The following is a 12,450-nucleotide window of genomic DNA, read 5'->3' on the forward strand; positions in this document are numbered from 1 at the left end:
GAAAGAAAGAAAGAAAGAAAGAAAGAAAGAAAGAAAGAAAGAAAGAAAGAAAGAAAGAACGAAGGTAAAGTATAATAACGTTATTAAAATTAATTATTAAGAAAAAAAATTTAAAAAAAAAACATGGACGGATAGAATCCTAGGACAAATGGTGGAAGCAAGACTATACAGACAAGATCTCACACAGAAGCATACACATACACATTCACAAAAAGAAGAAAAGGGAAAAAATCATAGATCTTGCTCCTAAAGTCCACTTCCTTAATTTGGGATGATTGGTTGTCTATTCAGGTATTCCATAGATGCAGTGTATATCAAGTTGATTGTGGAGCTTTAATCCGCTGCTTCTGAGGCTGCTGGGAGAGATTTCCCTTTCTCTTCTTTGTTCTCACAGCTCCCAGGGCTCAGCTTTGGATTTGGCCCTGCCACTGCGTGTAGGTCGCTGGAGGGCGTCTGTTTTTTGCTCAGACAGGATGGGGTTAAAAGAGCCGCTGATTCGGGGGCTCTGGCGCACTCAGGCCGGCGGGGAGGGAGGGGCACGGAGTGCGGGGCGGGCCTGCGGTGGCAAAGGCCGGCGTGACTTTGCACCAGCCTGAGGCGTGCTGTGCGTTCTCCCGGGGAAATTGTCCTTGGATCCCAGGAACCTGGCAGCGGCGGGCTGCACAGGCTCCGCGGAAGAGGGGTGTGGAGAGTGACCTGTGCTCGCACACAGGCCCCTTGGTGGCGGCAGCAGCAGCCTTAACGTCTCCCGCCCGCCTCTGGGGTCCGCGCTTTCAGCTGCGGCTCGCGCCCGTCTCTGGAGTTCCTTTAAGCAGCGTTCTTAAACCCCTCTCCTCACGCACCAGGAAACAAAGAGGGAAGGAAAAGTCTCCTGCCTCTTCGGCAGGTGCAGACTTTTCCCCGGACTCCCTCCCGGCTAGCCGTGGTGCACTAACCCCTTCAGGCTATGTTCAAGCCGCCAACCCCACTCCTCTCCCTGCGCTCGGTCCAAAACCGAAACCGAGCCTCAGAGCCTCAGCTCGCAGCCCCGCCCGCCCCGGCGGGTGAGCAGACAAGCCTCTCGGGCTGGTGAGTGCCAGTCGGCACCGATCCTCTGTGCGGGAATCTCCCCGCTTTGCCCTCCGCACCCGTTGCTGTGCACTCCTCCGTGGCTTCGAAGCTCCCCCCTCCGCCTCCCGCAGTCTCCGCCTGCGAAGGGGCTTCCTAGTGTGTGGAAACGTTTCCTCCTTCACAGCTCCCTCCCACTGGTGCAGGTGCCGTCCCTATTCTTTTGTCTCTGTTTTTTCTTTTTTTCTTTTGCCCTACCCAGGGACGTGGGGAGTTTCTTGCCTTTTGGGAGGTCTGAGGTCTTCTGCCAGCCTTCAGTAGGTGTTCTGTAGGAGTTGTTCCACGTGTAGATGTATTTCTGGTGTATCTGTGGGGAGGAAGGTGATCTCCGCGTCTTACTCTTCCGCCATCTTCCGCCTTCCCTAAATATTTTTAATTATTATGAAAATCAACTGATGACTAGAAGCATGTCTTGATCTAAATGCATCCTTAGCATCCAGCACAATGATTTGCAGTTAGAGTAAATGCTCAAAATAATTATTTAATGAATAATGTTATTTATCTCTTTACTTTCCTGTCAGAGCACCTGAAATAGGATTGTTTGGGCTGCAGTTAACATAAACACAAACCATAAATGACTTCCAATATTGGTTAATTGAACAGTTTTACAATGTTATCAAGTATTCAGATTTCTTTTCTTTTTTTCCTAATCTTTCTGTTCTGTCATCCTTAGTATGTAGATTTTATGATCTAGCTTGCTCTCCTCATCACAAAAATTTCAGCACTGGAGGTAGGGTCATAATCAAATATCATTTCTTCTATCTGTTTTCTAGAAGGCCTTAGCAGATGTCTTCTCCTGACCCACTGTTGAGAAATGCACAATATCCTCATTCTTGTAGCATACTCCTATTCCTAATTTATTGGGTTTTGTTTAGATTGATAAAATTTACTTCCTGGGGCCAGAAAGTTGTCTTGAAAGATATGGCCACCTGGCATATAAAATAAATTTTTGCTAACGAGGAAGAAAGAGGATGGAGGGTGCTCAGAAAGCTACAATGTGTGCTACAGAATATCCTCAAGTAAACACTGAAAAATTTATGTAAAATTCTATCATTTTGATAAATTTTACAATAACTTTTTCTACTGCATGTAATTCAACAGAGAGTTGTCATTTTGCTTCAGAGAAATTCTAGAGTAAACATTACAATAATAATCATATGTTCTTTTTTTTTAAATAAAGCATTTAATCTGAAACAAAATGGATTCTTCTGTATAAATTAAATGCAATAAAATAAAAATATTGGATTATTTAAACCATAATGAAGAGGTATAATGAATTTGTTGATTTTAGTTGAGATAATAAAAATGATTTCTTGAGAACAGATTGCATTTCTCTTACTTATCACCAAATAATGTATATGTTCTATATATTTTTTCTTTGAAATTTAAAATAGACCTCACCTGCATGATTTTCAACTTTATTATTTTGATCTGCTATTCTATTAATTTTGAAATAATATTTATAGTTAGTATTTTTATAATAGACAATGAGAATACTTTCAGAATTGTGTGCCATCTCTTTTTCTCTGAAGTGCCAAGGTGAAAATTAAAGTGAGGGAAGGTACTGAGTGTTACCATCTTTCATGGCTGGAAGATATTTATCATGAGAATTTGACAATGTAATAACATGAAATATGGAACGAGTTGCATATTTTGGTGTATTTCAACAAGTCAGATCCAGAAGAAGACTTTTTCTGAAGTAATGGTCAGTAGACTCTGCTCAAGACACATACATTTTCCTGTCTGAATGATCAGGGCCAAGGACGCCACAACTAATATGAGCTTTACCAGATAATAAATTTGCAGTTCACTTTGCCTTTTCTGGATTCCAATAGAAATTCACACTAACTTCTCCTAATTATTTTTGGTAACTGATCGGAGCTCACAATATATATGATAGCTAACGTATAAAGATGCACACTTGCTCTTCCCATGCCCATATATATTTTATTTTTTATCTGAAACAACGAAGGAAGGTAAATTATATTATCCTCATATTTCAGAAGACAAAACAAAACTCAGAATAAATAGCAAGACAAAATTCTAAGCACAGATCTGCCTGAGGCCAAAGCTGTTTTTGCTTTTCTTTCTCCTTTCCTCTCTCTCTTCCTTCCTTCCTTCTCTCATTTTTTTTTTCTTTTGCACTTCACACTAGTACCCTTAAAAATATATTTGTTGTACCTTACCTTTACATACACTTTGGGAAAAAAACAGGTAAGACTTTAGCGGGAGTTATAAAGGAAAAGTGGCAAAACTTACAAACAGTCTACGTGCAAAGATGTTTACATTTAACTTTACACCTGGAGAAACGGGGCACCATCTTACCCCAGCGATCAGTGGTAACATCACTGATATTCCAGAAATGAGGCAAAACAATTTCATAGGCCTCCTGAGAGAAAATCACAATAATGTTTCTAAGTATTCCTGACAAAACTGTATGCCCTGACTCTATACATGATAAAATATAAGATAAACCCAGACTGAGGGACACTGTACAAAATGTATGGACTATGAACTTTAAAAATATCAATGTATGAAACAGAATTAAGAACTGAGGAACTATTCCAGATTAAAAGCCTAAAGAGAGATGACAGTTGATGGCAATACATGATCCCGCATTGTATTTTGCTCTAAAGGACATTAGTGGGACAATTGGTGAAATGTGAATAATGTCTGTATATTAGATAATAGCACCATATTGAGGTTAATTTCCCGAAATTGTTGCTTGTGCTGTGATAATGGAAAAGAGCTTTGTGTTAGTAGTCCAGGTTCTTAGGAAATATACTGAAACATTTAGGGGTGAAGGAACACTATACCTGCAACTTATTCTCAATTATATTAAAATGTTAACATTTGGGGAAGGAAATTAATGGAATGCTTTGTACTATTCTTGCAACTTTTCTATGAATTTGAAATTATGTCAAAATATACTTAAGAGAAAAAAAAATTATAGCAATTGCTTTTTTCCTTCCTGAAAGGATAAACACTTCTTTCTGACATCAAATTATTGAATGCCAAATGAAAGGGAAATCAATTACAAACTGCAAGCCTTTATGTTAATTTTCAATATTGATCGTTATTTTATTTCCTCTGAAATTTATGAAACTTGTAGCACTCAAAACAATTGCTAATGTTAAATTCCAGTGATAACCATATGAAGCTCTTTGCACATTTTTTTTTCACTCTCTTCCTTCCCTAATTTGTGTACATGCTTCTGACATCTGTAAGCATATTTTAACCTCATTGGAAAGTCTCAGGAGGCTGAAGAGATTGCTGTCCTTATTCAAGCAACATGGCAAATGATTTTACATGAAACCATATCACTTTGTTCCAAGTAATCAGGACCCATTGCTCTGAAAGGAAACCAGAGGAATAACAAAACGTCATGTACTATCTCTGGAAAATGTAGGTCAAAATGTAACCTAAAAATATGTACATCCATAAACTTTCTTCCCTCAGATGTATTTTTAAACTTGCATTTTACACTTAGAAAGACTGACATTAAGACCACTTCAAGACAAAACATTTATTGTAAATGACTGAAAAGAGACAATAAAATTTTGCCATGCATGATTTAAGAATGCACCGTCCACTCTACTAAGGCAAGTAATTCATGTGAAAGATTAGATTTTAAGTGAACATGTTTTATCTTTCCAACACATTCAGTATCTCCATGTAGTTATACATATGCCGACTAAGTCATATTCCCATGAAAATAAAATATACTTACTAAAGGCGTAGACCTTTATTTAAATTTAGGAGGATGAGGCCAAAAGGCTTAACTAATTCTTTCCTTACAGGGGGTGTTTCAAGCATACATACTGTGTTTAGTAGCCTTTAATCTCCTATGAAATTTATATTCATGGAAGTCTAACACTGGGAAGAGTGAATAAAGTGAACACATAAAGGACAATGGCCCAGGGGAAGCGTAAAGATACAGTTGTATTTTAATATCATTTCCTACATAACAACAGTAATAATGTCCTGGATTTCAATTTCTTTTTTGCATTAAGGTGCCTCAATGACCTTTGTAAAGTCAAAGAAGCCTGCTGGCCATGCAAGTTAGTCAAGTATTATTATCTATTTTAAAGGAAGGTAAAACAATATACAGGAAAATTTGAAGATTATCCCAAAGCAAACTATCTTACCGTTGCAAATTTTAGCCACATTAGATTATGTCCAAAGGGCAAATGACTAGAAAAATAATACAATAAGAAACTGAAATAGGGAGAAACTAAATGATTTGAGGTTGGAAAATAACACGACTTGATATCATTTCTTTCTAGATGAAGTAATATCAGAGAAAAAATATTAGGGACAAACTACAAATTTTGTTTGTAGAATATTTTAATCATTGGAACATCCTGGTTATAGGGCTTATGCCATTGTTCAGAGTTGGCCATAGAAAAATTATTTTTTTAACATAAAATAGGGAGATGACAGCTAAGATGGTGTGAAGGGAAACATGTTGACATTACTTTGTGCCCATCTAAGAAAAAAAAGAATGTGTTTAAAATGCAAAGAGGAAAGTGTAAAATGTAGACATAAAGGTTAATAAAAAAAATAGAATGCTGGAAAAAGACTTAAATATTAAGAAGAAGTATGATATTACAAGCCAGGTCTTACTTAGAATTGACAGGTTTAGGACTGAAAGAAAATGACAATAATTAAAGTGGGACTTAATGGCTAAACAAAACTGATTAAAGTCAAGTAATTCCACATATGATTTTCACTCCATATAAAGTTTAGTTACATGGAAATTTCCTCAATCCATTGAAAAGATTAGTCATGCATACAAAAAAAAATACTGTGGTAGGAAGGACGAAAACAGTAACAAGTTTATAGAGGATAATGAGGTATGAGATGTATAAGCTTTCATATGTAAAATACTTAAAGAATAATGTGATATTATAAATTAACAGGAAGAATGTAGATATCATGCCAGGCCTAGTTGAAACATATTTATTAGCAATGTAATTTCCAACTATAAGCTTTTGAATTGCAAAAACATTAATGTTGATAACATCAAAAAATTTAGGCTTGGAAGACCTGAATAAATTCTAATAAATACTACAAGAATCTTCTATTTAGAATATAACTTATCTATAACATATTCTCCTTGATAGCATTTATAATTATGATTTTCTGAGGACTGATACTGATAAACTTTTATTTATGCTTGTTGCTTATTTTATCAGAAACCTGCTCTCTTTACAAGATACAGTTTCTTTAATATCTGATGTCTTTTTTTGTTTGTTTATTTTTATGTTTTTCATAAAATAATTAAAACTAGGAAAAATTTAAGCACAATAGTTTTTCTCAAAACTTCAATATTTTATCATAAGCACAAAAGTAATATTTGCTTGATAAATGTACATTAAGAATCCAAAGAGGACAACTGTCAGTAATACATAATCTCAGTTACTTCCCAAGATGCCTTTAAAAGAATTCAAAACTTCCACTAAAATTGTAATAGTCCTTATAACCCTTCATTTCCAATGCTGTCACCTCTAATCTCAGATTAGGCATCCCTTTTATGTGTCATTTCTGTGACCACTCTCTTACAACATACTGATCAGGGACCTCTTTTTTCAGTACCTGAGGGTCACCAGATTCCCCCACTGATATTTGACATGATGTTTGGTTTCTAGTAGTTATTTCATAAAAGTTTAGTGAGTGAACTAACAAATGAATACCTGGACACCTTGGCCAGTGGCCAAATGAACAGTAATGTCCACTTAGATCTGTGCATTTTTCATGTAAACTTTTCCTTCTTTCTGCTTTAGTCATTGTGCCTTACAGTAATAAAATGAGCACCTTGCTGTGATATTGCTGTGGCACTTGGATTTAACTCCATACCCCCGTATGTATCTTCCAGATAGATAATTTTTTTTTTTTTACATTCTATCTTATAGGTTTGGAAATAGATATTCAAAGAGGGAATGTGAATTCCCCAGGCTTATACAGTGAATATGCAGTGAAGCAGAAACTCAAAGTCAGATTTTCTTGTTTCTCAAATTGTATTCTTTCTATACCACCCATCTCTGTTCTGTTACTTTGACTTATTCTATTTTCTGTCTTCTGTTTTTATAATCATAGTTCATTAACCCCCTTACATTTATTTAATGTCCATTCACCACAATTTCTACCAAAAAATGATAGCAATTCCATATATTTCTTATCTCTCAATTATTTTATAGTTTAATGCATTTCACTATACTTCTTGCATATTTTTACCTTCTGCAGGCATTTCACTATATTATATTTTGTTAGATGGGCAATATTTAAGAATATTGATGTGGAATTTATTCCACAAATTTTCATTTAATTCCTCAGTTTGTGTGTGTGTGTGTGTGTTTGATGGTTGTAAATTGTTTTTATTTTGTTTTGTTTTGCTCATTGAGGTTTTATTCTTTGAACATGTTCTCTCTTTGGTAATTGACTGGCTTTTCTCCCTGCTTCACCACTATCTGCCATCCAAAGAAGCAACTAGATTTAGATTAATCAGTATGTACTGCAAGATTGCAGTTGATAATAGCAAGGGAAACTTATCTATGTGTTTGGGTTCCTTAGCCATAATTTTTTAGTCAATGGCCACATCTTTCTTATTGTTACTTTCTACAGGAAGAAAGGGCTAAATATTTCCTCCAGTAATATTATTATTATTATTAACCATTATTATTATAATTATTATTCTCAAGGGGAATAAATACACCAGAGAATAAATCTTTCCTTTTTTGATGCTTCTTTGTTCCTCCCTTTACAACACACATGTTATAATGAAGAATTAATTATTTAAGCATTGTGAATTTTTTGAAATGTTGTTCTTGGAACAGAATGAAGAATATGTTGGATAAGGGACACTTTAGAGAGATGAAGAAAGCTTAAAAGTACTTGTAATTATCCATTAGTCTAAAATACCTAGATTTGGTGGTAGGATTCATAATGGAAACTAAGGGATAGATTCAAGATATATCTTAAAGAAAATATTCTCCAAAAACTGGTGCTGGGAAATAAATTAAGATCACAGAAAATAATTTAGAAGACTTACATTTGCTGTTTAAATAAAAGATAGCAGTGTAACCAAGCCAGATCCTATGGGGCCTTCCCCGGACAGACCCTCCCCCATGTACTCTGCCTGCCTCTTGTTTGTAGAAAAGCTGTAGTCTCCCAGGCCTCACCGGAGTCAAAAAATCCTGGTTCAAGAATTAACTATTAAAAGGATGTAAACATGCACTTACAAAAATAATAGTTTGGCCAGGAGAACTGGTAACCATTTAAGCAGTAAATCAGCCATATGGCAGTCACAGAATCTTTAATTTCTCCTTGAAGTACATAGATAACAGTATATGATGCATATTCCTGAGTTGTTTTACTAAAATCCCCACTAAATGAAGGAAGTTACTGCATGATGACCATGAGCATGTAGCCCCAAGATGGGCTGGAACCTGAGAATTGATGTTAACTGCTGTGACACCAGCCTGTTAACTCACCATCAACCAATCATAGAATTGTGCATGAGCTGATCACAAAACCTGTCACTTCCCTCTCTCACCTTGCCCTTAAAAATGTCTTCCCTGAAACCCATCAAGGAGCTCAGGTTTTTTGAGCATTAGCAGCCCTGCAGTACTTGTCTGGCACCTACGATAAAGACTGCACTTTCCTTCACCACTACCCAGTGTCAGTAGGTTGGCTTTACTGCTTGTGGGTAAGTGGACCCAAGTTTGGTTCAGTAACAGCAACACTGTATCCAAAAGGATAAAAGAAGATTCAGGAACTAATACTGTAGGAACATCACTGATATATTCAGAATATTGTGTTGGAGGAGAATATTATTTTTCCTATAATCTTGATAACTCTAGATATTATTTATTGAAGACAATAATTTTTAAGTTTTGCATATGTAAATATATCATATTGCTTTGCATTTTTTGTTTCTAGGAAAGTCAAAGATTTTTTAGCTGTGTATTGTTTACACTTGTATTTCATCTTTGTAATTTACATTGTCATCTTCTCCCAAATTTTGTAGGGTTATTTACATATTTCCATTTGACTAAACACATGATAATTTACAGAGTAATCTTTGGTATTATACATGTATATTTTTAAAACACTTTTTAAGTATGCATATTACTTTTATTTATGTGTGTTGTAATGCAAGGATTATGAACATGGGCAATGAAGAATTAGAATGATGGTTGTGCATCTCCATATATTGCAGTTGTAAACTTAAATTTTGTTCTTATACATTTTAAAGGAAACTTTATACTAAAGTTCCTTGTCGTATTTACAACTACCTTCTGGATAGTTATATATCCAATGAACACATGGAGCTTTAACATTTATATTTAAACTCATCCCTTAACCATGTCATTATGATTAATGATGTCCCTTTTATGAACAAGAAACTACCTTCATACTCCCAGTCTTCCAGGCTTGAAGTCTGGAAATAATTATTTTCCTCACAATTCTCTCACAACTCAAATACAATCTACTTCCTACTCTTGCTTATTTCAACTTCACACTTTATATATTTAATGCATAATTTTATTTTGATTCCTGCTGATTAAGACCCTCATTCAGGCTCATCAGTAATTCCATCTTGAACAATTGCATTTATTTTCAATTTTTTTCTTATATATTTTTTTCTCTCTGTTCATTCATCTTAATAACGATAACAATGAGTACTTATCATTGTATTTAAGCATAGTGCCATGTGCTTATTTGTATTCTCTCATTTAATTTTTACAACTGCGCAAGAGATATTGTATTTATCATCTTTTATCTGCATTTCCATGTTAAACCAGAGAGATGAAAGACATTCCCAAATTCACAAAGCAAGGGAATATTGCTGTTGGGATTGAAACCCAGGAATCTGACCTGAGTCCATGCTCTCAAACAAAATACAATAACTCCAATTTACAGTTTTTCCAGATTAATCTTCTACAAATAGCCTTCTGACATTGACAATGTTCTGCTTAAAAACAGTCAGTGATATCCTATTGCCTAGTGATGAAATTGTGGCCCTAGGCCTGATTTTTTATTTTTTAACATCTTTATTGGAGTGTACTTGCTTTACAATGGTGTGCTAGTTTTTGCTTTATAGCAAAGTGAATCAAGACAGTAATAAGGACACAGACGTAATGAATGGACTTGAGGACACGGGGAGGGAGAAGGGTAAGCTGGGACGAAGTGAGAGAGTGGCATGGACATATATATACACTACCTAGGCCTGATTTTTATCCTGATTCTTCCTTTCCTGTAGTGTGTCCCTAGATCATTCAAAAACATGATTGCATCCCCTTCTATGGCTTTGGTGAAGCTATTGTCTCCAAATTCACTTGTTTTGTGGACAATAGTTGAAATCCTCTACTCCCAACTTCCAGCCCTGCCTTCTTCTTCTGAGACCATTTCTGTATGCCACTTATATAATGTTATGTGCTATTTTCTTTTCCACCATGATAGAGTGTTAACTCCTCCAGGAAGATATATAGTATCATTTATTTTTGAACCCTCAGCACCTGGTACAGTATCTTGTGAAGAGAAAGTAATTGATAATTATCTATTGGTTCAAATAACTAAATGCTTTTTAAGGTTATAAATAATAAGATTCATTTATATAAAGTGAATATCAACAAAATCCAAAGCATGATTTTTGTAGAATGTTCCTAATATTGATAGCTAACAAGTGGTTGAACCTACACATCCTTAAAGGCAAAAATGTTATGTACTTTGATATTTTTATAATTTCTGTGAAATCAAAATGATTATTTAAATTAATAGCATTTGCTAATTAAAAACTAAAGGAATCTAACCTAAATTTAATTTACAATATTCCCCTAAATGCATGGCTTTTCTATATCACCCTTAACATACTGTGATTTAACTTTAAAACTACCATACAAATTTAATTATGCATTTCCTCCTAAGGGATGCACTCATGTATCAGTTTTCATCTCTCATGGACAGATCATTTGCACTTAAGTTACAAACCACTGAAAATCAATTTTTAATGGAAATACTCATACAACCTTAGCTGTAAAAGAGCAAAAATTCAGGCATAGTACCAAGTGACAGGTTATTAACTATAACTTCAATTTTATGTTCTTTTGCCACAAGACTATATAAACCATGAATAAGTGTGCTTTTGCCACACAAGTCACACTTACCAGAAGGTTATTTGTCAAAGAAAGCTTTAGTGGGTCCAGCATTGAGCCCACAGGGATCCTGGCGGAAATTCTGAGCTGTTTAGCAAGAAGGTACTGAACCAAAACAATAGTGCTGAAATGATGTTAAAGGTCTAAATGGAAACCAGAGAAGCAAGGAAATGTTGAGTAAAGTCTAAACTCCATGATTAACCATATCAGTCAACTTAGAAAAGCTTTTATGTAGTGTATAAATTATCTCAAAATCAGTATCTACACTGGAGCAATATTTCTGCAGTCAGACATGCTCATTCATTATTTGCCTATATTTCTATAGTTTAAAATTATTTTTTAAAATATTCACTTGATTATTTATTTTAATAAACTTAGATTCAAATGAACATGACCTATTATTAATCAGGAGCTAGTAATGACGGTTGCAAATAGTATGGTTTTTCTTCTCATGAATTGGATGGATCAGATTCCTTAGCCAAATAAAGTCCCATGAAAGTCAGTTTACAAACTCAAATACTGCAGAGTTACCTAGAATGGAATATTATCCTAAGGTCTATAAATAACATTTATTATAATTCTGAGGTTTAATTTTTTTTTGAAAAAATATCTGTACAACCAGCAATGAAATAATTTAATCAATAATTTTACTACTACTCATAGACAATTTGCTATGTGAATAAAATCTTTTAAAGTTGCTAATTTTTAGTACAAATTTATATGATTTGCATGGAACATAGCAGTTGATTGTTCAGAAAATTAAGTTTATAGCACTTTACAATAAAAAATAATATATTGGGGACATAAAAATGAACGGATTACCTCAAAATATTCATTAGTTGATACAGGAATTTTGAATTATATATTGCTGGTACTGAATTCCTTTTTAGTTCTACATTTTATAGTAATTTTTTAAAACACTAAGTTGTAATTTAGTCAATTGCACAGAAACACACACACAAAAATGATAAAACATTTCCGAGGGAATTTTATTTTTTGTTTGAGTGGTACTTAATTATGTTTAGACATGAGGGATTATTTTAGTTTTATAATAAAAAATACAAGAGTTATATTTTCACCACAGCCTAGGGAATATGTTTTAAAGTTACCCAAATTTAAGTATAAATATTTGAAAAACAGTATATGAAGTTCCTTACACTGGAAATTTTTATATCTTGACTTAGAA

This window comes from Aethalodelphis obliquidens, unplaced genomic scaffold (assembly GCF_003676395.1).
Source record: "Aethalodelphis obliquidens isolate GAN/ISIS:26980383/991018 unplaced genomic scaffold, ASM367639v1 scaffold1, whole genome shotgun sequence".
NCBI lineage: Eukaryota > Metazoa > Chordata > Mammalia > Artiodactyla > Delphinidae > Aethalodelphis > Aethalodelphis obliquidens.